Raw genomic sequence first — 27,078 nt, 5'->3', positions numbered from 1 at the left:
TGGTAAGTCGGTATAATTGTTCCATTGCCCCGATCGACTGATAATATTAAGAGTGAAATAATTCCTAAATATATTTGTTTTTGAATCTGCATATAGCCTTGTCCTACTGCACAAGCAAGGGTCAACCAATTATGTTAATGATTACTTCTCATAGCATTTACATACATATAATGGTAGTCTTCTGGTATAATGGTGTAGACATCATAAGCGCATCACGGGCACGGGAATTTAGAATATGGAATTCAGCTGTAAATGATATATTCATTTTACAGTCAGTTCTGCAGTAATTCTGAACTGACACAACCTTTATGGAGCCACAAATGATACTGTTTTGTTCCTGCTAAGTACTTTAACAATTGGTAATACAATTACTAAAAAATTCTGTCGGTTCCAACTTCAATGATTAGTGCAATTTCAGTGTTGTTGTCATGACAATGAATGAAGAGAAACGTCGTTCCTCTGGGTGGGACTGTTGGCATTAATCACAACTCCTCAGCACACCGTTTTATCGGAGTGAGGCCATATGGTCAAGTATGTATCCAGAGCCTCTAGACATCTGAAGGTCATATTAGAACACGTGGCTTGAACAATAACTTCCCAATATCAGTCGGGATGATGTCAGGGTAGTGCGCACCTGTAAATCTTGACAGATGGCAAATTACCGTGATAACAATATCAGGACTTGCTGCTCATAGCAGGACCCTGAAATTGACTAACGATAATGTCTCCAAAGCCTGCACTGGGCAATGGCCTGTCGTTAGTGTTGCTGACACATAACCGTCAATGTCTGCTGGCGTGGTTAGAGCTGTACATGCACTCTCCTGATTTGACTGCGCCAGAGTTCCAAACCATATATAGACGGAATTGCATAATACTGAAATATGTTGTGGAAATTACTTGATGTCATGTGGAGGTATGTGAACACAGCCTGGCGTCAAGTGAGCTGATTGTTTTACTGTGTCGAGTCAGTAAGTCATAAATGTAGGATAATGATTATGTCACAAAACATAACAACTATCTAAACCTAATTTAAGGGTTACCTTAACAGGTTTGCGGGTCATAGATCCCTTTAAAAAAACGTCTACAGTAAATCTTTGTTTGTCAAGTAGGTCAGAATGATATCTCTCAATGAGGACGTCACCCCCTTACACGATTCGCTGTTTAGGTACAATAGCTTCACACATATGAGAAACGTATCCTCCCATTCAGGAGTGAACTGTATGCGTTATTTCAAACTGTACAACCCCTCAGTAGATTAAGGGTTATGTACAAGAAAGTACATTCCTAATTCTATTAGGATGGAAATGTAATGAGAGTGTGATTTCAGATGAAACGAATATCAGACATAAATCATCTGCATTAACGATACGCCTTTCTACATACCATAGAAACAGAAACATAAGTAGGCATTATGCATTTATACAATGAGAGTCATGAACAACAATTAAAAGACTATGAAAGATGTGCATCTATATTGCCTTATTTTGCCTCTGTTTTTCGTCTTGTACTATAAATATAGTTTCTGGATGAATGTAGAACCATTGAGATTGCATGCAACAAGGAACGATTCGTTATCATTCTTGTCTGTGAAGATGACTGCCGTCGTTCTTGACAACGGATCTCTTTTGTGTAAGGCCGGGTTCGCCGGTGGCAAAGTACCCAGGGCTATCTTCGAAAATGTTGTTGGCCGCGCCAGATACCAGGTAAATGCTTTAATTTAATTTATTGGACTCACTAAATGTGTCAAGGGAACCAAAGTGTAGTAGTAGCACATGTGATACATGTGGTCTCATCTTAGGCAAGTGAGGTTATAAAAGAATGTCTTTGTTTACCTAGCAGAAAATGGGTACCCGGTGGGATAAGTCATGTGACTATAACCTTCTAGTGCTTCACAGACAGCTTGGGTTATCCGGGGTAATAACCAACTGTCTGTGCTATAAGCATGCTGTCTATGTGGATTTAGCGCAATATTAATGCACTAATTATTATTATTATTATCAATTAGTATGTGTAATTGAACTTTTAATTATCCATATGGTGGAACATTAGTCATGTCATATTTTCAATATGTGCACTAGTGCACATATCAATTTTGCCTAGCAACCATTGTTTCCGTAGGGGTGACAAGACTTTATGGATGATCAACTTTCTTTATTTTGACGTCTCGGTATAGATTCTTATACCGTTTTCAAGCACATGGGGGGATGAATGAGTACACCAGTTTATATACAAGATAAGATAAAGAGATAACAGTAACAAAGGTGGGGAAACAAAGCATGACAGAAAGGTACATGATGAGCTACAATAGCATGATGATGAGCTTAGATAACATGAATGAGATGAGTGGGATCATCATGACAATTAGTGACTGTAAGTTAATTAGGCAGAAGCCAAGGTGGCGGGGGGATTAATTAATTACACTCAGCCTAAATTGGCTGATGCATTACAAATACGCCCTTTCAACCCTTCTATTAACAGGGATCAGGGCTATTACATCCCATCAGCTTACAACCACTTAATCCACTAATAATTATCCACTCAACCCACCCTGGCTTCTCATCACCTGCCTCACCACTGGCTTCCCACTAATAAATCCCCCCACCACCTATATATTTAGAACGGAAAATATGCAAATGCCCTTGTAGTTGTCGCAGGATTACACTTGACGAAGTAAGTTTTGATTTGTGGAAGATGCTGTGGCGGTAGGGGTCATACTAATTTAAAAATGTTCCAGAACTTACTGCAAAGATTGATACTTTGATATTTCTACGATTAGACATGACATTCCAATGAAATAAATTAATTTTTCAAGAGCGATGAATTTATTTTACGTAATTTGCATATGAAAACAGCCGATGCGGGCCGTGATATTTCCGCTTTGCCAATGTTTTATTTGCGATAATAGGGAGTCCCGGTATACATTTTTTGGCTAAAAAGTCTAAAGTCTAAAGAAATGCTGAACTCCCTCATAGATTACACCGTGAAATTGACCGCCTCCGTGGTGTAGTGGTTAGAGCGTCCGCCCGGAGAGCGGAAGGTCGCGAGTTCGATCCCCGACCGCGTCATACCAAAAGACGTTAAAATATGGTACTTGTTGGTCCCTGCCTTGCGCTCGGCATTAATGGGTACATCAAGGACTGGTCGGCTCGGAGTCAGTATAATGTGTCTGAGTGGGGTATTCATGCCTCACTGCGGCATGGTATCTCAGTGGGCTAGCACTATAAAACCAGCTTCAGTTTGGGCTAGTACAAGCAGAGGCACATACACATACACATACACACGCATGCACGTCATCATATGAGCGAAATATTCTCCAGCACGACGTTAAACCCAATTTCACCTCACCTCACCTCACACCGTGAAATTAGGGTAAAGGACATCGAGGAAAGATGAAGGAATCCCAATGGGCACCAGCTATCCTCCCTTCTTCGTTGATCTGGTTTTTGTTACGCATTCGAGTTGGACGTTTTACACAGAAATTAGAACTATAGAATTTGGCCAAGACGTTTCAACAATTGACTTACATGTGTTTGGGGAATGATCCAATCAACTTTATCACTATTTCAAGGTCAGTCATAAACACGTGATTATGGAAGAAGTAGAATTGTACAATGAACTATGGTTATGGAAATGGGGTTTTGTCACTTTTTTCAAACTTAAAGGGCAAGTTAACACGAAAATACACTTTTTTGTCTTGCACTTTTTCATCATAAAAAAAAAGTTGTCAAGCAGTCTCTTAGCCAAACCCATACATATATCAGAAGAAACTGATTTACTTTTTTGCGTTATATCGATTAATATTTTCCACATTAAGCGAGAGTTCCATGTCCACAATAAACACACCATGGCTTATGTCCCTTGGAAATGACGTCATTGGTGCCAGACTGATAAACGAATGACGTCGTTAGACCCTATTAGACCCATTTCACGTGGTGCAGGTATAGGTGTGGTTCTTGTGGTTCGATGCGCAGGCTACTGTATTAATCCACCTGTTGCCTGGCTGACTGCTGGCTATGTGGTCAGTTCTACACTGTGATGACGTATACATTGTACAAAAAGTGCTACCACGTAACCAAATTGTATGACGTCTAACGAAATTTAGCAGATTGTATACTGTGTATCCGATGGCCTAGATGTTGCATAAACTTGCTCATTAGTTATAGAACATGCATGGGAAAGGCATCGTAGCAAGCGATAGTTAAATGGCATAGGTGTATTCCCATGATTTCTTAGATGCATCACAACATTATAGGTTCTGAAAGTGTGACGCCATGACTGACGCAAACTCACGCACACCGACGATAGTACTTCTCCTCATTTCCCTTGGTCACAATGAGGTTATGAATAAAATACACACGATCTATCTGTCCTGCTGCTTACATTTTAAATTCTTACTCTTCTTTCGTAGTTTTTCACGTGATTAATTTTAGTATTGTTATCTTTTGATTTGGGACTAGACAGGAGACCAGTCTAAAATCAAGTGGCACAAATTACGTCATAATCGAAGGGCAGTAACTCTGGCCTATTTAGCTCAGCAAACAAAGGCCACATAATGGCATAACATTTCAGCGCTCTTAATGAGGGTTATACTTTCATTGTAATAAAAATGAATGCATATTGTCAAACAATGATACTAACTTATTAAAGAAAAGCTATTTTGTTTCGTATAAGAATAAATGTGACGGTTTCGTGTACACCTCTCCTTTAATTACAGATGTGATAATTACGCAGAGTCCATTAAAATATTATTTTTTTTCAGGGATTTCTTAGCGGTATGCAGCAAGAGGCCTTTGTTGGTAAAGATGCTATTAGCCGTCAAGGAATTCTCACACTAAACTACCCTGTCAGTCACGGCATAGCTACAAACTGGGTAGACATGGAGGTAATATGGCGTCACACTTTCGATAACGAGCTCCACGTTGCTCCCGAAGAACATCCCGTGCTCTTGACAGAGGCTCCACTGAGCCCCGGGGTTAACCGAGAACCTATGGCTCAGATTATGTTTGAAACCTTCAACGTCCCATCAATGTATTTGGCCAATCAAGCTGCTCTGTCGTTGCACGCTTCTGGTCGTACTACAGGCTTAGTGGTCGACTCAGGGGCCGGTGTGACCCATACTGTCCCTATCGTTGATGGTAGAGTTGTTGCTGCTGGCGTCAGCAGGGTTGATATCGCTGGTATTGATGTCAGTGACTTCTTGATGAAGTTACTTACAGAACGGGGTCAATCCTTTGCTACTACTAACGAGCGAATGATCATGGATGAAATCAAGAAAAGCCAGTTGTACGTGGCCCTCAACTATGAGCAGGAACTGGCATCTTCCACCACTTTGAAGGGGAGCTACGAACTTCCGGACGGGGAATTAATCACGGTGGATAAAGAGAGGATCCGTTGTCCAGAGGTTCACTTCAAGCCATCATTTATTGGTAGTGGCCAACCGGGCATCCATACGGCAACATACAATTCAATCATGAAGTGTGACGCTGGCATCCGCAAAGATTTATATGCCAACGTCGTTCTCTCGGGTGGCAGCACCATGTTCCCTGGTATGGCTGACAGGATGAGGAAGGAACTGACAGCCCTTGCTCCATCAGCGACAACTATAAATATCATAGCTCCTCCAGAGAGGGAATACTCCACCTGGCTAGGGGGCGCCATGCTCGCCTCCAAGTCCAACTTCAAAGATGTGAGCATTAGCAGGCAGGAATACTTTGAGACAGGCCGATCCATTGTGCACACAAAGTTTTGAGGCCCAAGTCTGCTCAAAAAGTAGTGTCCCAAGTTGAATTAAAGCAAGTAATACCGAATGCAGTGGTATCACGATATGTACTTTTTCGTCTTATGTTACCCTCTGAATTTAACTGGAAAGTTGTATTTACTCGGAGCCTTTCATGTACACCCGCATATCTGCATACCGTAAATGTTGTTCCAATAAAATAGTCTGCCTCGAGATGTGTGGATGTTTTCACATTAATCATTTGTCACTAAGTTACTGAGAAACTAACGTGTTCATTAGACACGTTTTTCGAGGTGTACAATTACACGTCTCAGAATCCTGACGATTTCATGTTGGCATTTCTTACGACAGTACCGATGTTCAGTTACCCCAGAATGACACTTCTAATCATCAGAAAAAATGGAACCATGATTTTTCCTGAATCCATATGCAATACTGCTTACAATTATCAGTGGTTCCAACAATTAACATGCACTTTCATCGGAAAATATATTGGCTACATAAGCCCATGCACTATGCATGCACTATGCAAGTGCAATGTTCAACAACAATCTCCTCTCATTGTCCAGAGCTTGAACGTAAGCAAGATATATATTACGTCCGTTTCCGACGGTTTACTGAGAGTGTTGGAAACATGAAGTAGTTGACAATGTTTGTTTAAGATTTTTGCTTCGGTTTTTAAGTCAGAAAATAAACACTCATGGCCTCGGGCATTCGATCCACGGGTTTTACACTCCTCATAGTGTTCAAATGTTGAAGAAATCCCCAGCAATAGTGACGTCATATATATCATCATCTGTCAAACCTGTGACTCCGATTGCAGTGTTGTCGCGGACGTGGATCAGTAGCCTGAGGAGACACAGACCCTCAGGTAGTACGGATCCACTTGTTAACATAACTCTCAGCTCGGCGTATACTCACTGTTACTCAGCCTTTAATAGTGATACTGGCACTGTCCACAGTGGTGGCATTTACATATCATCAATAGTATGTTTTCTTTGATTTGTAGAACACTATAACCCAGTGTCTAAAAATGGATTTGATAAAAAAAACGTGAAGATCCGAGTTAGAATTGGTCTTCAGTAACCTATGCTTGTCGCAAAAGGCGATTAAAGGAATCGGATGGTTAGGCTTGATGACCTGGTTGACACATGCCATCGTATCCCAATTGTGTAGTACGATGCTCATGCTGTCGATTGTCTGGTCCAGATTCGATTATTTACAGACCGCCGTCATATAGCTGGAATATTGCTGAGAGCGACGTTCAACAACAATCAATCAATCAATATAAAAAAATAATTGACAGAACCATTGAAATACTGACGTGCAACAGAACCTTTCTCTTCTTTGATATTGATTATATTCAAAAGCAACAACAACGAAGTGAAAAGTAAACGGTTTACTCTTTTAACAAATCATTTACACACGTGTTAAACACAGAATTTCGAAATCAAAACAAACTATTCAACCGATGCACATGAAATTGTACACATGGGCTCAAAATAAGAGATTTCCCCAACGATTACAACAGAGGAACAGAAATAATGAGAAATGTGAATCCTATAATAACGAGTATGTCCACCCCTGGCCCGGATGCATGAATTAACACGTCTCATGACTGAAGTGGTCAAGCGTCTGATGACGTCAGCAGGGATACGCCTCCATTCTTCGACGAGGGCCTGTGCCAGCTCCTGTCTTGTAATTGGCGGATTCTGTCCCCGAATCTGTCTATCGAGTTGATCCCATAAATGTCCGATAGGTGACAAGTCAGGGAGCGAGCTGGCCATGGCAAAACGTTGACATTGTTGGCGTTCAGAAAGTGCTGTACAGTCCTAGCAACGTGTGGGAGAGCGTTGTCGAGTTGGAATACGACTCCCTGTGGCTGTTGCTGTATAAATGGCAGGACCACGGGCCTCAGCACCTCATCGATATACCGTTGTGCAGTTAAATTACCGTTGACGACAACAAGGTCAGTCCTCTGGTCACCGCATATGGCACTCCAGACCATGACGCTACCGCCACCATACGGCTCCGACTCCTGTACACAACAACGAGCTGTTCTTTCACCTCTCCACCTGTATACTCTAACTCTGCAGTCGGGCCTCGATAGACAGAATCTGCTTTCGTCAGAAAACAGTACCCTACGCCAGTCACGTAGCTGCCAACGTCTGACCTGTCTGGCCCAGCGTAGTCTCAACTGGCGTTGTCTATCCGTTCACAGCGTACCCCAGTGTGGTCGATAACATCTGATACCATGGGCACGAAGTCTTCTTGTTACTGTCCATCGACTCATGGGGTGACCGATTGCCGTAGCCTAAGATGCCGCCACCACCAGGAAGCGGTTCCGCAAATGCAACGTTCTCAGATGTCGGTCCTCCACTGCTGTTGTTACCCGGGGTCTGACTGTCCGTGGCCTGTCCGATGTCTGACCAGTCTGATTGAAGCGTTGACGAAGGTTCCTGACAGTAACTACGGAGCAACCAAACGTTGCAGCAACCTGACCAGTTGCAGCATTCCTATAGCCCTCTCTCGTTCTGCTGAACTTAAACGTGATTTCTTTTGTGGTAATCTCTAATGTCACGCGCCCACCTGTCGCATGCAATGGTTTTCTACCCTTTCCGCATTTTGCGTTTATTGCACAACACGTAATTTTCGCAAATCTCCCTACAAAAGTTGACTTTTGGTACGTTTGGTCGCACTCGTCCCCAAAATACAAACTCCTGTTTCATACGTGGCCGATGATGATTTTTATGGAGAAGCATGTACAATGTGAGTGACCTCTCCTAAAATGTATGTACAAAATTAATGACCACACCTCCCCATAATGTCCAAGCATAAGTTTAAACACATTTTATGTACAAAATTGCTCCCCCCCCCCCTCCCCAGCTCCCAGAACAAAATACCCAACCCCCTCTTAAAATCATCAAACACCAACACCACAAATGATCGCCCCCGTACTGGCAGACCAAGGGTGACCACAAGACGACAAAACCGCCATGTTGTGTGACAGCATGTACAGAATCCCTTCATGCAGGCATCCGAAACATCACGCCAGACAGTGGGAACACACGGAAGACCAATCAGTACTAATACAGTACGCCGACGTCTTAACAGCAGGAACCTCCATTGCCGTAGACCTTACCGTGGACCTATGCCCACCCCTCGTCATCGGCGTGAACGTCTACAGTTTGCCCAACAACACCAAAACTGGAGATACAGGCAATGGAGAACTGTTCTGTTCACAGATGAGAGTCGGTACTGCGTATCAAATGCAGATGGCAGAACAAGAATATGGGGACGACGTGGCCGGCGTTATTACTCAGACCAATGTGTTATGGAAAGAGACTCAGGGGGAGGTGCAAGCATCATGGTATGGGGTGGAGTAGGCCTGAACCAGAGAGTGGGTCCTGTGGTGTTCCTGTGTGTGTGTGTGTGTGCGTGCGCGCGCGCACCCCTGCATCCCCGACTGGGTCCGCCTATGCTCACGGGTCCCATTTCTTGTTAAGGTGGGTAAGTCACTGCAACGGAAGTTGCTGTCTGACGGTATAAGACAATGTCATTGGTCAATTTACCTGAAGCATACGTAAAACTTTCTTTGTTTGACTTTGGCATCCGAGCAGAGATTCGTAACTATTCACATGCAAGAAGGGGATCAGCAATAAGTGGAGTTCAGTGAATGCCCCTGTGGTTGCCAACTTCAAGCATACGTGTCGTTACATGAAAGCTATCAATGAGAAGTCCATGTTTTGGAATATTGTTTGCTCAGCACTTTCGCTAACAAACTGCTCTTAACCTCTGACCCTATATATGCCGCTGAAGCAAATATCTGCTCACGACATAGTCACAATTGCACAATGGACTGTGATGAATGTGTAAAGGGTTTTGTCGCTTCTTGTAACAAAAGCCCTAACGATCAAGTAATGAAGTCTTTCCTTAAGTTTTGATGACACAATGCCATTTAGAAAGTGGTCAAACGCAACACATGTTATGTGTGGGATTACACTTTCTTAGCAAAGTACAAATTCTAGTACTTTTCTCTTTTCCTTAAGTTTGTTATGAAGGATAGTGGCTGTTGTCTGATACTGAAAAACGACCAAGCAAATCGTTTGACCTGTTATTGGCACGTGTTTCGAATACTTCCTGTGAATGAAAGCTCTTCCTGTAATGTATAAGGAATATGGTTAATCTTTGAAACAGAGTTTGTTTCAGAGTTTGAAACAAGCAGCAAATATATATATTTGATGACACTCATTGAAATTGTGTAACTTAAAGAGGTAAAAAGCTTCCGTCTTCGAATAAGACACTTTTCGCATAGTATAATGAACGACGTCTATGTAAGGTAACGTCCGATATACAATTTGATTGCAGAAGGATAGAATAGAGGACCGAGTTTTATCATGATTAAGGAAATTGTTTTGTCGAGGTCAGTGTTGCACTTCCTAGAATTATGGTTCCAATATAATCGAAGAGACTACTCGGTGTCGGTTATCTGACGAAACAAATTCCAAAAGGCACAAACCAAACGAAATGACACCAGCTATTCGCAAAACATGTCCCTCTACTCAGACGATTTGAATAAAGAGCGTGTTAGTTGTTTTACACCCGATAGAATGTGTGTCATAGACTAGCTGTTATTGGTGTTTAATATTTATCAATCCACAGGTTGTTATTATGAAATGAAACATACACCTAGAAGTGTATATAACATACTAACCTTCCTTGCTTTGGACTGTGGAGTAATACAACATATTTCGGTACAGTCGGTACACACCTTAGTTTAAGTTGAACTCTGAGACCCTAAACGCTTGAATATCTCAATCACTGATGTAGAGTGCTTCATCTATTATACTTGCAACTCCTCACTATAGCAACACTGCTCTGAAAATAACAAAACTGTAAACTACAGCACTGTGAACATCATGAATTCCCTCTAAATCTGCCTGGAGAAACAAATTTAACGTATCATTTATAGTGTGTACGTTCAGAAATTCGAGTGTGGATTCGTTACGAAATTCGAGTGTGGATTAACGGAGTTTTCACTACCGAGGCTAGTCTATATTTCTAAACAATCTTCTTTGAGCATTTCAGAAATATTTCTCCCACTGCTTGTACTCTAATGCTTTCCTAACAACTCACTTTACCACATGTATATATCAACCTCGTCGGTCCTCCAAAGAGGGTACGTAAAACCACATTATTCAATGTAATGTTGATCATTGCCAGAATTTTAATCGTAGAATGTTTGTAGTTTTAAATTATGGCTAAATTGCTCAAAATTCGCCAACAGCTGAAGGGAAGACGTAAATCCAGCTTGGGCCCATGCAGGTAGCAAGAGTAATGTAAGACCCCATGGTCCCTAGCATGGTGATCTACCTTCAGTTGCTGGCAATCTATAGCCCGATTTTATATTGCGTTGTTTTGAAATGATTTAGCATTTTACACTGAACGCAAACTACTTTTAATTAATTTGTGATACTCTAGTTGTTATACTGTCCTTTGCTGACAGGTGTGTAAGAAGTATATTGATATATTTCTTCTTAGCACATAACTTTTTGTCGTCACGATATGGCTGAAATATTGCCGATGTGACGTTAAATATTAATTCACTCACTCACTCAACCTCGTCGTCTCCTGTGCACTTAACAGAAACATACAGATGGAGCAGGTGCCCTTGCCAGACATCAAGAAACCGAATACATGATACATTCAGCAATGAAACAGACATGGGTACTGTTTCAAACCACATATTGTATGAATACACGTGAATTACACATGATTATGGTATACCACACCCACTGTATGACTAGCACATATGGTCAGCACAACAGCATTGATATCAAGATGTAGTGTATATACTAAAGAACAATATATCAGGCGAAGTACGTATACTGATTAACTGATATTCATTAAAAACATTGACATATATAGACATGGCATATAGTGAAATGTCCAGTATTCATGGCACATGAAACATGTTATGAGACATGCATGTACTGAAATGTAACAGCAGCCTGTGAATTTAGTGGAAAGGTGACACATACACTTGAATTAACTGAGGCGATTGCATCCACTTCTGAAAACGTGAATACTGCTTCTGTATTCATGACCTTATGAGGATGCTTTACCGCTCACCACACCAGAGGTTTTGTTATTTTGGTTGACATATCAATATATAGCCTCAAGTGGATGAAACGTTGTTCAGTTCCTCGCTTAGTGGAGTAGACGCGATACGTGCAGTGCTTTGCTGTCAAAATGTGTGATGATGATATTGCATCGTTGGTTATTGACAATGGATCTGGTATGTGCAAGGCGGGATTTTCTGGTGACGACGCCCCCAAAATTGTATTCCCCTCCGTCGTCGGCTACCCAAGACAGGTACGTACATTTATCTATATCATGCCAGAAGTTCATTTAAGGTTTCAACCTCCTCTCAACCAAACGGCTAACCGTGAAAAGACGACCCAGATCATGTTTGAGACCTTCAACACCCCATCTATGTGTTTGGGAAATCAGGCTGTTCTGTCTATCTATGCTTCTGGTAGAACCACCGGTCTTGCTCTTGACTCTGGTTGTGGCGTTACCTGCTCTGTTCCGGTCAGGAAAGGTTATGCTGTTCCCCACGTTGTTCTGAAGTCAGATCTCGCAGGGTATGGGCTAACAGACTACATGATGAAGATGGTGATGGAGCGTGGGCTCTTCTTCACCACCACCTCAGACAGAATTATTGCAAGTGACATCAAGGAGAAACTGGCCTACGTAGCACTCGATTTCAGACAGGAGATGACTGCTGCATTTTCTTCTCCCTCCCCTGCGAGAGAATTACGAGCTACCAAATGGTCAAGTCCTCACTATTGATACTCAGAGGTTTCGCTGTCCGGAAGCTCTCTTCCAACCAGCTTATATGGGCATTGATACAGATGGCATTCATGAAATTGCAAACAAATCGATAATGAAGTGCGACAGTGAGGACCGTTCGGGGTTATATGCCAGCATTGTCCTCTCGGGAGGTAACACCATGTTCCCTGGTTTCACTAACAGAATGCAGAAGGAGATCGCAGCTCTTGCCCCAAATATGGAGATCAAGGAGAGAAAGTACTTTACGTGGATTGGTGGGTCAATTGTGGCTTCTCTCTCTCCACCTTAAAGGAGATGTGGATTAGCAAGCAGGAATACAAAGAGTTCGGTACTTCTATTGTGCTTAGGAAGCATTTCTAGTTTTTTTCGGGTATGCAGACACAAAATTGTGTCCTTTGTCAACATGGTGAAACTTCTGTCTCTATGTTGGTGCATCTGGGTAAGTTTGTGTAATAATTTTTGTTAGTTATAAAGATTGATGTTCATATATTATAAATATCCCAAAACACTTGATTCTTGAGTTGGGGGACGGCTATACATTTAGCATAGAACTGAAGCACTGGTATTTTTAGCTTATATTTATTTACGATGCTGTCCATTCTTGGTGTTTTGTTCATTTCTTCTCACTGTTCACTTGTAAACTACCAAAGGAATTAAAGTATTTCCAAACCTCTATAGTTACTGGTTATTACTATGGTTATTACTTCTACTTGCAATCGATATTATTCTTATATCTTACTCAGCATCGGGACACAGAACAAAATTGTTGCATTGCAACAAGAATTGTAATGAAAAGTGTTAGCCTAGAGAAAAGAAACTACATTTTATTTAAGAACGGATGAAAGTTATCAATGGTTTTGCTTCCTGGAATACTCTGCCATGCATACGTCATTATTCATTGACTGAACTCAGTAGTTCTCATTCACTTTGAACATAAATGATGTAGCAATATACTTTTCAGACTGATATTTGTATTTTAACACTTTACACTCCTGGCAGTCATACAGATAAGACCCAAAATCAATGCACTGAAGTTGACCTCTCTGACATAGAGCCCCGACAGTGAATGAACCAAACACTTTCAGAGACCACGGAGACCAGATACTTGTCCGGACAAATATGTTCCGTAATCCGTAATTTAGTTTGCAACAGCATTCTCAGCCAAAGACAATCGCTACCAAACGAGGTTTTTGTTCTACTGTTGAAGTCATTTTGTAGTAGATCAATAGTGTTGTACCACTCCAGCTCATCGTGTTTTAGCTGTATGTTTTATGAAGCTTAAACCTATCCACCCAGCAGGTACACCAAGAATACATGGCCTATTTCAGGTGAAAAAAGCAATAACATCGATAGATGGGTGTGAGTAGTAGATACAATGATTGTCCGGGACCAAGTCCAACAAAAGCCTCTGCAAAGCCTTATTTCACAAATAAGGCTTTTGTCAGGCCCTTAGATCTTGCTACCATTGCATCTACTACTTTTGAGCCCCCGTTGATTTCCCGCCCACATGTGGCACTATTGTGACACTATGCCACGTTGGCAGGAGGTAGCATAGTGCCGTACGGTACGGTCAATAATTCCTATCTAACAAACCCTCTCCCTGGCCCATCTCTCAAGTAGTACAAGTTAGGCTCGTCCACTTTCATGTCCGCTTTATCTATGTTGTAAGGTTTGACTGACCATATAGGATCGGTGGCTCGCCTACGGCTATCACCCTCGTGTTCCCCCGGCTGGTATAGATACCTCACTAGTGCCCTATCTGGTATCTGTTTCTCTTTCCCACGCAATGGAGCAGCCGGCTCTGCCACTATTGATTTTAGTTTGATAGCGTCTGCCGGTTTCTTGACGGTGAGACGGGTGGCTTCATGGTTGATTGCCGACCACCACCTTTAGGTAGCCACAAGACCGACCCATTCAGTCGATCGCTTCGGGATGGCCATCTCTCTCGCATACTGATGTCCGAATAAGCGCTCAGCCAAAGTCCTATTGAATCTCTCAACTATGGCTTGGCTGCGATGGGCTCCTGCCGTGCCACGCCTGACCTTTGTATCATGTTTGTCTAACAGGTGTGACACAACACCCATGAACTCCCGCCCGGGGTCAACTTGCAGCTCTGTTGGCCACGTCAGCGGACTGCGCTTGTATATGCGTTGGAATCCTCGGGCTATCTGGGCCGAGTCTTTCGTGGTCAAGGGTTCGGCTTCCTTGTAGCGACTGGCCACATCCACGAGGCATACTTGTACCTCTTATCGTGGGGTAGGAATAGGAGGTCGGCCTGGTGAACGCTATTGGGTATGTTAATACCGACATTCCTTCTAGGCATGTAGCGTGGTGCCGGTAAATAGATCTGCCACAGGGCTTGTTTTTCAAGCCACGCTTTGGCCTCCTCCGTGGGTACTCGTGCCATTTTAGCCAGCTTATGTACAGCGCTAGCTGCTTTCCAGTACCCACGCGGGCTGTAGTAAATAGCCTCGAACTTTCTCTGGTTCCGCGACATCCCAATATGTACACCTATGTTCTTGGTTCAATTTTCTCATCCCCGTACGCGTACGTGTTGATCCCATCAATAGCTATCCAACATTTGGTGTCCATCGGCGACAGGGACGTCTTGTGTATAGTCAGTCCGTATATCCTATGCCCATCACTTTTCAGTGTGTTCATTTTATGTCTAAAGGTACGGGTCTTGAACAGGGCTTCCTTGAATCTGGCATGTTTGATGTGTTGTTTCACCACGTACTTCTTAACACATTTCGCCTTCCGGATCTCGCCATTGTCGGCTTGCAGGATGGAGTACATCTTAGGCCTCAACCCTATGTACTCGGCTATGGGCGTGCCAGCACACTCGTCCTTCATCTTACCTAGGACCTTTTTATTTACCGTGCTGTGTATGGCATGATCCTTGGGGTAGTCGATGGTGTCGTACAAATCGAGGCGTTTCTTCATGTCCTCGTACACGTCCTCGGTTCGAATCTCCATCAACAGGGAATCCGTGTCAGTGTACAGCACTCGCACCTGTCGTCGTACTGTTTCTTCAGCTCGTTGTAGTAAAAGTCGTACATCAGGTGTTTGGATAAATTGAGGATGCTCACCCCCACGTAAACAGGTCGGTTGAATTTTATGTGGCTTTTCTTCATGTGTAGGGCAACTAGGTCATCGGTGAATATCTTGCTACGGTTGAATGCCGGACTGGCTATCAGTCTCCTGAGGTTGTCTTCCTCATTCGACCCAACCAGCTTTACGGTCACGCGTTTCCTCAGGTTCTCCATAGTCTTACCAAACACTTAGTTGTTCATGAGCTTGTAGAGATTTTTCTCAAAGTCACTGGTTGCAAGCTGGAGGTCTGTGTTCATTCTGATGGGTATTCCATCCAGGGGCTCTGGTTGAACACGAGCACCCTGTGTATTTTGGTCAGCCTCATACCCAACGACAGGTACAGCTGTAGGTTGCGATAGTGAACGATGTACTTGGTCTTATTCATTAAGCTTGGCACAAGTTTTACAACGTCTGCCACCCGCCCACCTAACAAGTTATGTTGGTACTCAGACATCCAGTCTGGGTTAACCCTCATACGTTCGGGGGCCAGGGGGTAGCTGTTGTGTGATGTGTGTAATGCCTTGGGGTATTCCAAGTCAACCTTGAGGATATAACCTTTGTTCGAATCTGGTGCAATGCTCATAACATCGACCTCGTGCGATGCCCATTCGAATCCCCCTGTGGGTAGATACTGGCTCACGGCCCAGCCGTACAGGTTGTTGGCATCGAGGTAGCGAATATGATTGGTTGGCTTGCTCGGGTCGTAGCCCTTCACGTATTGAGTATTTGCTTTCGCGTATCGTTTGGATGCCATGGAAATCCCACCTCGCAAGCCTTTCTCAATGAATAGGGGCATGTCGTAATCTGTGAGCAATTCCAACTTAACTCTGGTCTTTTTAAGCAAGGCATCCAACGACAGACCTGGGCTGGTGTAATACCATGCTGGGTCGAGTTTATACTGCTTGAAACATGTCCGCCTAAACGTCTCAAACACATCGGCTAACAGCAGTACATCTGTCCTCAAGTATAGGTCGTGAATGGAATACCCCAAGGCATTACAAACAACAGGCCGTTTAAGCTGATAGTCACCCAAATTCTTACAGCCCAGTTTATTCCATACGTTAATAGCGTGTGAGTAATCGTCTTGGGATATTGCCGAGTCGGTCAGGTTGCTGTAAAATTCTCTGATGGGGGGTAGTCTGGTCTCGGCGAACTTGGCCCAGCCATCCATGTACTCATAGGGGTACACACCCTTCCTCATCAGCAGGGGTCTAGTCTTGGCGTCGATGTATCGATTGGTGATGGGGAAGGTATCGTTGGCCTTGACAAGACTGTCGAGTGACGATAGGAGGAACTGAACCGAGTCGATGAACCTCAGGCCGTTTAAGCTGAAGGAGATGTATCTCTCCATGTTGTTGGGGATGCACGTTAGGTTGCCATCAATTTTCGCGATGGCCTGCATGATCAAGTGAGTGTCGTACACTTCTCGGGTTGAGAAAGACCACGGGATGTTTATTGTCTTGGGGTTGATTCAAGCTTGAGGTTGCACGCGATCGTGAGCGCGCGCTCTATACTTACCGGTTATGTGGCAGTGATCTCTCACCCAATCACCGTTCAGTGGTGAGTCGCACACGTGACAATTAGTGCTACAGGCATGACCTAGCCGGTCGGCTTGGGTCATACGCATGGGAGCGACTGTATACAGTGCATTCCTAATAATTTTTTCTTCTTCCTGCAAACACTTTAGAAACTTTTCAGCCGCGTCGGGACCCCTGTACACTACGGGAGCTTTCGTTTTCCCATCACACCGGACGACAACGTATCCAAACCCACAAGCCTCATGCTCTTTGGTTTTTTGTGTGGTTGGGGTACCCCCGGCAACCTCAACTGGTTTGACCAAGGCTTCAAAGTCGGCGTAGATGATATAAGGAACAGACATTTGGTTCTTGTGGTTGTCGAATTTTAGGATATTGTCACCTTCCTTAGGCATGTCGACTCGTATGGCCGTCTGCTCCACACCTTGGGAATCCTCCCGGTGGGATTCTAATAAATGAGCTCGGCTGAAACCGTGCAGGCATTGCACACAAAAGTGTTTTTTCCCAACGTGTTTCGACTGGTCGTGCAATAGCCTGCTGAGATGTTTTATCAAGGTGTAGTGATACTTTTCACCTCGTTGGATCATGAATATATTGATAATGCGGCGACGCTCCTCCCCCAACAGTTGGGGTCCCCCCAACTGACTGACCTTGTGCACTATTGTTGTTACCTTCGTGCCCAAAGACGTTTATGGCTATATCGTTCTGTTTTTCTATTTTAGTGATCTGAGATATGGGGGTGGGCTCATCTATACCATCCCAGTTGAGCCCATCGTCTTGGGGATAGCTAGAAAGGCTGTCTGAATGAGTGTCAACTGGATACAAGGCTGACCTGATAGCTACCCTCAGGCAATCATCTCCTCTATTCTTGACGTTGACCATGGCCTGTTTTTTCTTATAGTAGGGTGGCAAGTCTAGGTATGACCCGCCTCTGAACGGCACGTAGTTAGCTATGTCTAGATAGACATTATCGATTTTATCAACAACCCACCCAGACCCCAAGTGTGTGTAGCGTTCTTGGTATTCTCGTATCTGCTGAAAACTGGTATCGATTGATGCGTCTATGGTCTCTGTATGCGTGACGACTTCTTGTTTACCTCGAAAGTAAGGCTGAACGTACTCAGTGACCCCAGTGGGGGTTACCCCCACCTGCTGAGTGACATTTTCACTGTGATCTGAAACTTTATACTTTCCAGATTGTTTAGTTCCTGGTTGACTTTATCAGCTATCAGAGGCTTGATATCTGTGATGTCTATGTTCCTATCAACATGCATGCGCCAGCCTCTCAAATAGTTGCCTACAGCGTGCTCAGTGGGTACGAACTGTAGGTCAATAGCTCTATTCTGCCGTAATAGTTCTACAAGCTGTGGTTTCCTCATACGGGAATATACACCTAACCCCAAATTGCGTACCTCGGTTTTTAATTGTTTTACAGTGTGAGGTTTTGCTCTACGGGTCATGTGATAACAATGCTTTTACTAACCCGCTCTCCCAGGTTGGAATAACCCGTGAACCCAAGCTCTTCGCTTGGGCTTTTGCCGCTTTTACCGCGGTTAGGGGCTTCTAGGCCTAGTAACCTCAACAAGGCTGATTTCCTCATCCTAGAGTAACCAATCACACTCTCTGCCTCAAGCGATCTGCTTTGAGCTCAGCGAATAGTAGTCATAGTTGCGTACACACCGGGTATATCAATCTCTAATTGGACCGCCGGCAAGGGAAGTAACTCCTCCAACCTTGATAAAAAATATAGTGAGGCGCTTTAGTAAATATCTAGATACACCTTATCAATTATTCCCTCGACCCACCCGGAACATACGCAGCATAGTAGGGTGTTTTGTATTACTTGCAATGAGTTGTCAACAAGTATATCTATCTCCCCATGCACATCTACTAGCCCCCCATCAAAGTAATTCCAAGTGTGCCCAGCCCATGGCATATCAAACCCTACTTTCACCATGATTGTAAACGAGCACCCCTTATATAGTTCACCAACAATCATGGGTTTGAGAACACTGATATCTATACTTTTCCCCACATCCATCTGCCAGCTTCTCAGGCAACTTTTCCTGGGCTCAATTTCCAAAATCATAGTTATACCTAGGTGTTCACAGTCTCTAATTGGGGACTTATCTTGAGGAGGCGCCTACGTTCTTTTATGTAGGCCTTTTTATTCTCGTAGATGAGATGATGTCTGACTACGTTTGCTCCGTGAGCTTTGCATAGGCAGTAGTGCCCTTTAACCCCTATACCATACACAGAACACGTGTAGTTAGTCCTTCCCATGTGGAAACAACAGTACCCCTCAGTCCTGCATCTCCTACCACAGGCTTCTTTCTTCCCCATAAGTATGTATTCGCATCGGTATGGAGCAGGTCTCATCTTTAGCATACTTATATGAGTACTTGGTCTAATTGTTTTGCAACCAACGCAGTCGCTGCTATACCCAGCGCGATGAATACCAGTTCATGGTCCATTTGCCGCTTGGATGGAGTGTAGTACAGAGCGAGTGTGGGCTTATGTAGTGGTTTCAGCTGTTTACCTGTTAGTAGGTAGTATTCTCTCGCTGTGTCGTCGACATCGTGGAATGTTTGAACGGCATGGTTCTCACGCCTGAGTTGTTCGTCAATGTAATCGATCCTCTGGAGACGTTTTTTCGCGTACTCGGATTGTGCCGCCTGTAATTTCTCAATAGCGAGGTCATGCCTCTTACGCTTCTGCCTGAATCTCAGCCGCGGTGACTCTCGCCAGAGTTTCGAAGAGGAAATTACTCCCGGAAAATGCCAGGGCATTTACTAACGCCCCACGGACCATCATGGCAATCGTAGCCATCCTATATTCACTTCATAATATTTTCAGGTAGTATCCCTTGTTTTACTAGGATGTCCTTTGTGGCCATCGCCATACCAAGGTTCAATATGAGCATACCCATATCCTGCAGGTTGAAATCTAGCTTGATAGTCAGTTGTTTAAGCACCATTTGGGTCAACCGAGCGTACCCTACGGCTAGACTGGCGACCGCGGTGGCGTGGTCTGCGTGGTTGACGAACGTTTTCCCCTCAGACATTATGTATATGATATAAAAATATATATTTTATTGCATGATATGTGGGTTGACCTCTAATTGCGGGGGTTTCTCCATGTGTCGTGTATATAACCATGAGATAGCCACGGCAGCAGTTGCGCCTACAACCAACAAGAGTCAAGTCGGGTTCACCGTGATACTTTTATGTTGGTGACACCACCTTTTTTGACCGGCAGCTACTCTCTTAGGATTCTTCTGTCTGGTGACTGTAGGTGGGGTCTCCTCCCTGTTGCGGGGTCTCCTCCAGTTGGGGTGGGGTCTCCCCCAGTTGAGGGGTCTCCTCCTGTGCAGTATCCATCTATACTATTATTATTTTTCCCCTCCTTAAATTGGCAATGCTTTGCCGTGATAATCGCCGCCGTCATCGCGGCTAACAACATACCGTATTTGTGATACAGCACGCAGCTGATAGAGCTCAAGGCGTGTTCAATAAAATGGTCATTGTCGAGGGCCTCCCACTGGTAAAGTCGGCGCTCCGGGGGGATGGGAAGGAAGTATGACACAATACCAATGTATATCTGGGTCATAGCCGATCCTATAGTCTTCGTCATCTCGGCCCCGAGTCTAGCCTCGTATCTAGCGTACAGCTTATCGATTTCTTCGGTTGACATTTTGTGAATTTTATCGTGACTGTAGTCTCTAAAGTAATGTTTGGCTTTGCCACCAACAGCCAACGCCACCAGTTTCTCTCGCTTGTCGTCACTCACCTGTGGTGATTGTGGCACCAACAGTTGTTCGAGCAGTTCATCACACTCCATCTTATAATGTAACAAGCAAGTTTTAATTTTAACTATATAATATACGGTATAGGAGAAACACAGAGAAATGAAGGTTAAGTTGCACACGACGAACACTTCAGAAACAACCATAACTATAACTATAACTGATAAGTGCTAAACGCTAAGCATTTGCTAAGCTTTGCTAAGCTTTTGCTAAGCTTAACTTAGCATTGCTATGCTAAAACACCCTATAGGCCACGGGTTGGTCGGTCTTGAGCACGAGCTTAGCATGTTTAGTTTCAGCAAGCTGTTTCTTCACACGTTCCCGTTTTATTTTGCTCATCACATCGTTCTCTCTCAAACACTCCTCGAACGAATCCCTGTCCTTGCAGTGAAATAAGGCCACCCATTGCGTCTGCTCCCTGAGGTCTTTCAACACCGAGTTGAACTTCTGCATTAGCACCCAGACGCTGTGATTTGCGTGTTGGCCAGAGAAGGCCAGGTACGATAGCATGTCTCTTTTTTTTGTTATCTCGCGATTAGCACTGCAGTCGTCCAGTATGAACAGCGTCGACTCCCCTTTAAATTTCATATGGTACGCTTTCAACCAGTCCTGCAGACGTGTTCCCGGGTCGACTCTGTGTACGTCCGGGTCTGTCATCACCCAAGGTCTTTCCCTGTACATATTATTCATTTGCAGAGTAGGGCACATGATAACGATGTTGTCGAATACATCCCTGTAGTACCCCTCCAACATATCCAACACGAAAACGGTCTTCCCACAACCAGTCTGCCCGCACACTATGGCGCAGTGTGGGTCGCGGGGCAAATCAATAAATGGATTGCCGCCATCAGTAGATGGCTTGCACGAATTTCCCATTGTCTATATTAAGTTGCGCGTCCATAATCAAGTACAAATATAATTCCAACTTGCCAGCGGGTTGAGCCTTCTTGGTAATCTGGATTGTTATCCCCTCGCTGCCGTTGTCTATGCGGCGACTGCTACCGTGCAGTTTATCGTCATCCGTGTGCGCATGTCCAACCACAGCGCGTACTTGTTGGTCAGGTATTCACCAATGTGCACGGAGGATACGTCCAGGTTTTTGGTTATGTATGGGTGTTGTTTGATGGCCGGTAGCTTTTTTATCTCATCCCACTGCTGGTATGCCCTCATACCATGACTGAACAGCTGGTTGGGCACGCCCTCGATGGTCACTTCCACCTATTCAATCTTGGGGTTGAAAAACTTCGCTGTCCTCCGAACGGCGCGTAATCCTCCACGGAACGGCATAGAATGCCTTTCATCGATCCCGCCGCACATTCAGGTTGATATTCCACACAGTGTCGCCTTTATCCCGCACGACTGATCTATGCCTTCAGTATGCGATCGTACAGGATGGCCACCTTCCCCGAGTACTGGCTTCGAACCTGCCTGGCCAGCTCCGGGCTAGTGACCATGTCGAACTCCAGAGAGATGTTGTCTATGGTGTAACTGGCCTCATCGGCGCTTTCTCGCGAGACGACTACTTTGCTGTAGCGTTAAACGCTAGAACGTGATTCGCCCATATCACCCAGCGCGGCCTGGTAAACAGCGCATGTCCCTTGAGCAACTTGAAGTCGAGCGGCACGCATAACCTGTTCCCGTATGCTTGGGCAATGGCCTTGTCAACGCCTATCACCCAGCGCGGCCTGGTAAAACAGCGCGTGTCCCGTGAGCAACTCGAAGTCGAGCGGCACGCATAACCTGTTCCCGTATGCTTGGGCAATGGCCTTGTCAACGTCTAATATCTTGTCTAGCTGGTCTGCCGTCAAGCAATACCCCATGCTCAACCGGGTCGATTTGCTGATACCTTGATACACGTCATTGACGCGTTCTCCCTCGCTTTTCCAGAGGTCCCAGTAGCAGTGAAAGACGTCGCTGTCGTCGATGGTCAGTACCTCGTTACCGTTGATCTTGATGGTGGTTTTCTTGATGGCTCAACCTACGCTCCGCACTAGCTCGTGTTTGTTGTTGTCGGAGGTCAGCATGAGGTTCAACGCCAGTCGAACCGCGCCTGGTACAATGAGGTCATTCTTGCCAAGGTTTGGGAATCTAACCAGCAGCGTTTGATTCTGGTCTATCTTGCTGGGATTGTTGGTGATGGTCACCGACTGGCGCCGCGGCTCTGACGCCCTAAGTGGCTCTCTTTGATCTTCTGAAAGGATCTAGTTTTCTACCATACATTGTTATATAAATGAAATATATAAGTTTTAATACTAAATAATGGCTGAGTACATCCCTATGGATGATATGTAGGATGATAGTGCCCAGGTATGCTCGAGGATGACACCACATTCACGCTAAAGGCAACGAACTTCGTTAAGGCGGGCGCCAACGGGTTTTACTGCATGGTTTAAAAAGGGGATAAAATTACGCAGAGCTGTGGGGCGAGACTATTCCAAGTTTTTGTTGATGGCAAGGGCACGCTGTGATTGAGGGACGCCTCGATATCGACCCTCATGAATAAGCCGCAAGAGAGAACCGCTGTCTTTATCAACACTTGGCAGTCGCCATATGGGGTGACTTTATCAGCGATGAACTAGGCTTCATAGATTACGGGCGCGACGGCCTAAAGCTTCCCCAGGAGGCCGCTCAAGATCTGCAAAGACGTCAGGGCACACATCAGATCAAGACATGACAGATAACATTGAAAAGCTGTTGGCCACCTACCATAACCAACCCTTACCCGGTTTGAATTTACCGCTCGGGAACTTCGCGGGGGCTGGACAAGGCCATGCAAACCATTCGCGATATCTCGTGAACAACACGGCCAAACTGGACGCGATAGACGACCACATCACCCATGAAAAGGTCAAACTCGGTGAAACGGAGGACGAGTCTCTGAAAGCCACCATCTACGTAATTTGGAAGAGGAAAGGAAGATCCGTCTGGAAACAGCATCCTCCTTCCGAGACCAGCTTCAATCCCAGGTCAGCCGTGCGCGGGAAACCGTTGATCGAGTCCTCTACCAAGACATCACGTTAGCTGACAGGATTCGGATCCTGTTCCGGGAGCAAGGGATCACCATCGCCAGCATTCTAACTGCATTGGTCTTCATCATATCAACCCTGGTGGTGTCATTGACAGGGGGTACCCCCACGCCTGCCGGCGGCAGTGGTACACCAACACCCACAGGTGGCGTCAAAGACTGGATAGAAAAACACCTGAAATCCCTCGGGGCGGCCCTGGCTAAACTGGCTGGTAAGGCCGCCGAAGCCCTACCCAGAATCCTGGGAAGCATCTTCTCGTGGCTGCTGAGCACTCTGGCTAATACTGCCACGTGGTTTGGTCAAAACCTGTGGGCAGCCATCGTCGCCGTGGTGGGCTTGGTGTACGTAGCGGCTAAGGAATTTTTAACCAAATTAGTCCCAAACCGACCGCTACCCCATCAACCACCAGGGCTGTTTTACGATCGATATGCTGCTGATTGGACGCCTGCTGTTGGGGCTGTGGGGGGAACCCTGGGCTCTGGGGGTGGTACGACTATACCCGTTTCACCGGTCGTGGGTGGTGTTACGTGGGGGACGTTGACATCGGGGTTGACACCCAACTTTTGGCCTAACGTAGCTACGACGATTTTGTTGTTGTAGCCCACCACTTTGTTGATTCTCAGTCGCATGTCGCTTGGAGCCATGTACAGTCCCGCATCGATCACGTAGTCGACTTTCGACTGTGCATATTCCAACATGTCTTGGTATCGTCGGATGGCACTCGGCAGATTGACCGGGGCGGAGATGGCATCCTGAACGTTGGACACGAACTGTTTCTGAGCGTCGTAAGCAGTCCCCTTGCCGAGGATGTTGGAACGCGTTTGATTCTGAGCACCCAGCACGGCCCACATGTACGTTCGAATCGAGTCGTTCAAGTGTTCAATGCCAGCACGGGTCATCCCACTCGTTCGTTGTGAGGTGATGATACGACTAGTCACCCCATTCTTTCAACTTCTCGCTGGCATCCATGAGGGGCATGTTGTGAACGATGGGGATACCCAACCCGTGGTTCGGTCCCGGCAAATGCCAATCTGTCTTCCTGTTTAGTTCGAATTCGTTGCAAATACGTTCGTAGGCCCGTTTATCGTACTGGTTGTTTACTGGGTTCCACACCTTTTCCTGTGGGAGCAGGGTGCTGATCTCATTGAGGATACGTCTGACCTGGTAGTACACGTGAAACGTGAACACAGACTGACTCAGTGGTCCACGCTGAGTGTCGGTCAATGTCACACCACACCCCGTTGTAGCGCACCACACCCCGTTGTAGCGCACCACACAGCGAAGTTGAGTTGATTCTGCCAGAACTGCATCAGGTTTTTGAACAAAGCATGAACTACCTTGGCGTTAGTCACCGAAAACTTATACTGGTTGAACACATCTATGAACTGGGCGTCGAAATACAACCCATCAGCGACCACGATCTTCATGTGGGGGAAATCTATGTCCAGTTTAGGGTAAAACACTCCAGGGGAGTACATTTTAAAACTATTATATGATGAGCATATATACTCTAACATGTACATAACACTTCCAGGAATAACGAGCGGCGAGGCCGTTCAGCTGACGCACGCGATCGATAACACGTCGGGTCAACTCGAAGTCGCACTCTGCGATATCACCTACCTACCGCGATGTCCTAACATCAACGCTAACAACAATAAGCTGTTCATCAGTGGAGCTCACAGCCAGATAACTGACGGCTACTACAGCGTGTGCTCTCTAAGCGACGAGGTCTTTAAGCCCCTGGGAGCCGAACTCAAGATGAACGACTCAAACGGCACAGTGGTGTTAATCAAAAACGGAAGAAACTCCTTGAGGCCGATTGACCATTGGCTTAGGACACCGGTATGTCACCTGGCGAAAGATAAAACCAACAACTACCGTAACAGCCACGAAGTTACCTAGTACCGTACCGAGAGCTTTGCATTCATCTCGGCCAGGTGAGCACAACGGACAACAATGAAGGTGGGCACCCTTCCACGATACTGAGAGCAGTACCGGTGACAACAGAAATACAACGACGGCAGAACCTAGTCGTTTTCACCGCGGCAGTATAAGAGGTTAACCCAGGGCAACATCCCTGAGCTGATAATATCGGTGTTAGATATAAATCATAATCCTGTGAATATAGGATACCTCAGCATAACGCTGCACATAAAATGACCAGCGCACAAGGCCCCGGAATGAAGTTGAAAAAAATGCATCAATGCGGGGATCTCCGACCTCGGGGACAAATGCGGATTCGACGACCCCGGAGTAGATGGTAAATTGTACGCCTTGCAACTGAAAAACAACATTTACAAACGCGTTGAAGTCCCCTCCAGTGGGGCACTAGGTGATATAGTAGATACCTCAAGAGTGGTCGTCAACACTCGGTACACCCTAGTCAACACCGGTGATGATAAATGGATAATATACCCATCGTTCGGGGGCAAACTGTTCGACTTAGACGATGTTGAGAGCACTACCGTCGCCCGAAACAAACCATATACACTCGTCTTCACCGAAGATAACAAGTGGGTGTTGTTACCCGATAAAGACGACTGGTTTCTCAAAATTAGGCTCGGCTTACCCTACGTGTTCACGGATAACAAAGACAACTACCTAAACAACTGACTGACTGAGTTTAGTTTTACGCCGCTTTTAGCAATTTTCCAGCAATATCACGGCGGGGGACACCAGAAATGGGCTTAACACATTGTGCCCATGTGGGGAATCGAACCAGGGCCTTCGGCGTGACGAGCCAACGCTTTAACCACTAGGCTACCCCACCGCCCCCTACCTAAACAAAGTCGTGAACAACGGAACCCTGCTCGTGGCTTACGTCCCGACTCAGAGACGTAGCGTAATCATCAGCCAAGTCGCCAGTATGGCAGCCCACATGCTATCGAGTAAACCGGGAGTGCAAGACGTGACATTGCAGTTGGTGTCTGAATTCGAAGGCGTGGTCAACATCCTGACGAGCCTACCGGGGAACGCCACTCTGATCATCAAAGTCTTCCTAGGGGAACCATCGCGGGATGATGT

General features: G+C 45.2%; 1 long non-coding RNA gene across 1 annotated transcript; it reads left to right on the top strand.

The window, feature by feature from the left end:
* Positions 1–2,185: 2,185 nt before the first annotated feature.
* On the top strand, positions 2,186–19,410 carry LOC124269777. The gene is made up of 3 exons (XR_006896606.1): positions 2,186–2,343; positions 3,972–3,977; positions 19,400–19,410. It is a non-coding gene; the product is annotated as an uncharacterized LOC124269777 (long non-coding RNA).
* The last annotated feature ends 7,668 nt before the right edge of the window (positions 19,411–27,078 follow it).

This window comes from Haliotis rubra, unplaced genomic scaffold (genome assembly GCF_003918875.1).
Source record: "Haliotis rubra isolate DU_JTF1 unplaced genomic scaffold, ASM391887v1 Scf1471, whole genome shotgun sequence".
Lineage (NCBI taxonomy): Eukaryota > Metazoa > Mollusca > Gastropoda > Lepetellida > Haliotidae > Haliotis > Haliotis rubra.
This window is presented reverse-complemented; position numbering and strand designations above follow the sequence as displayed.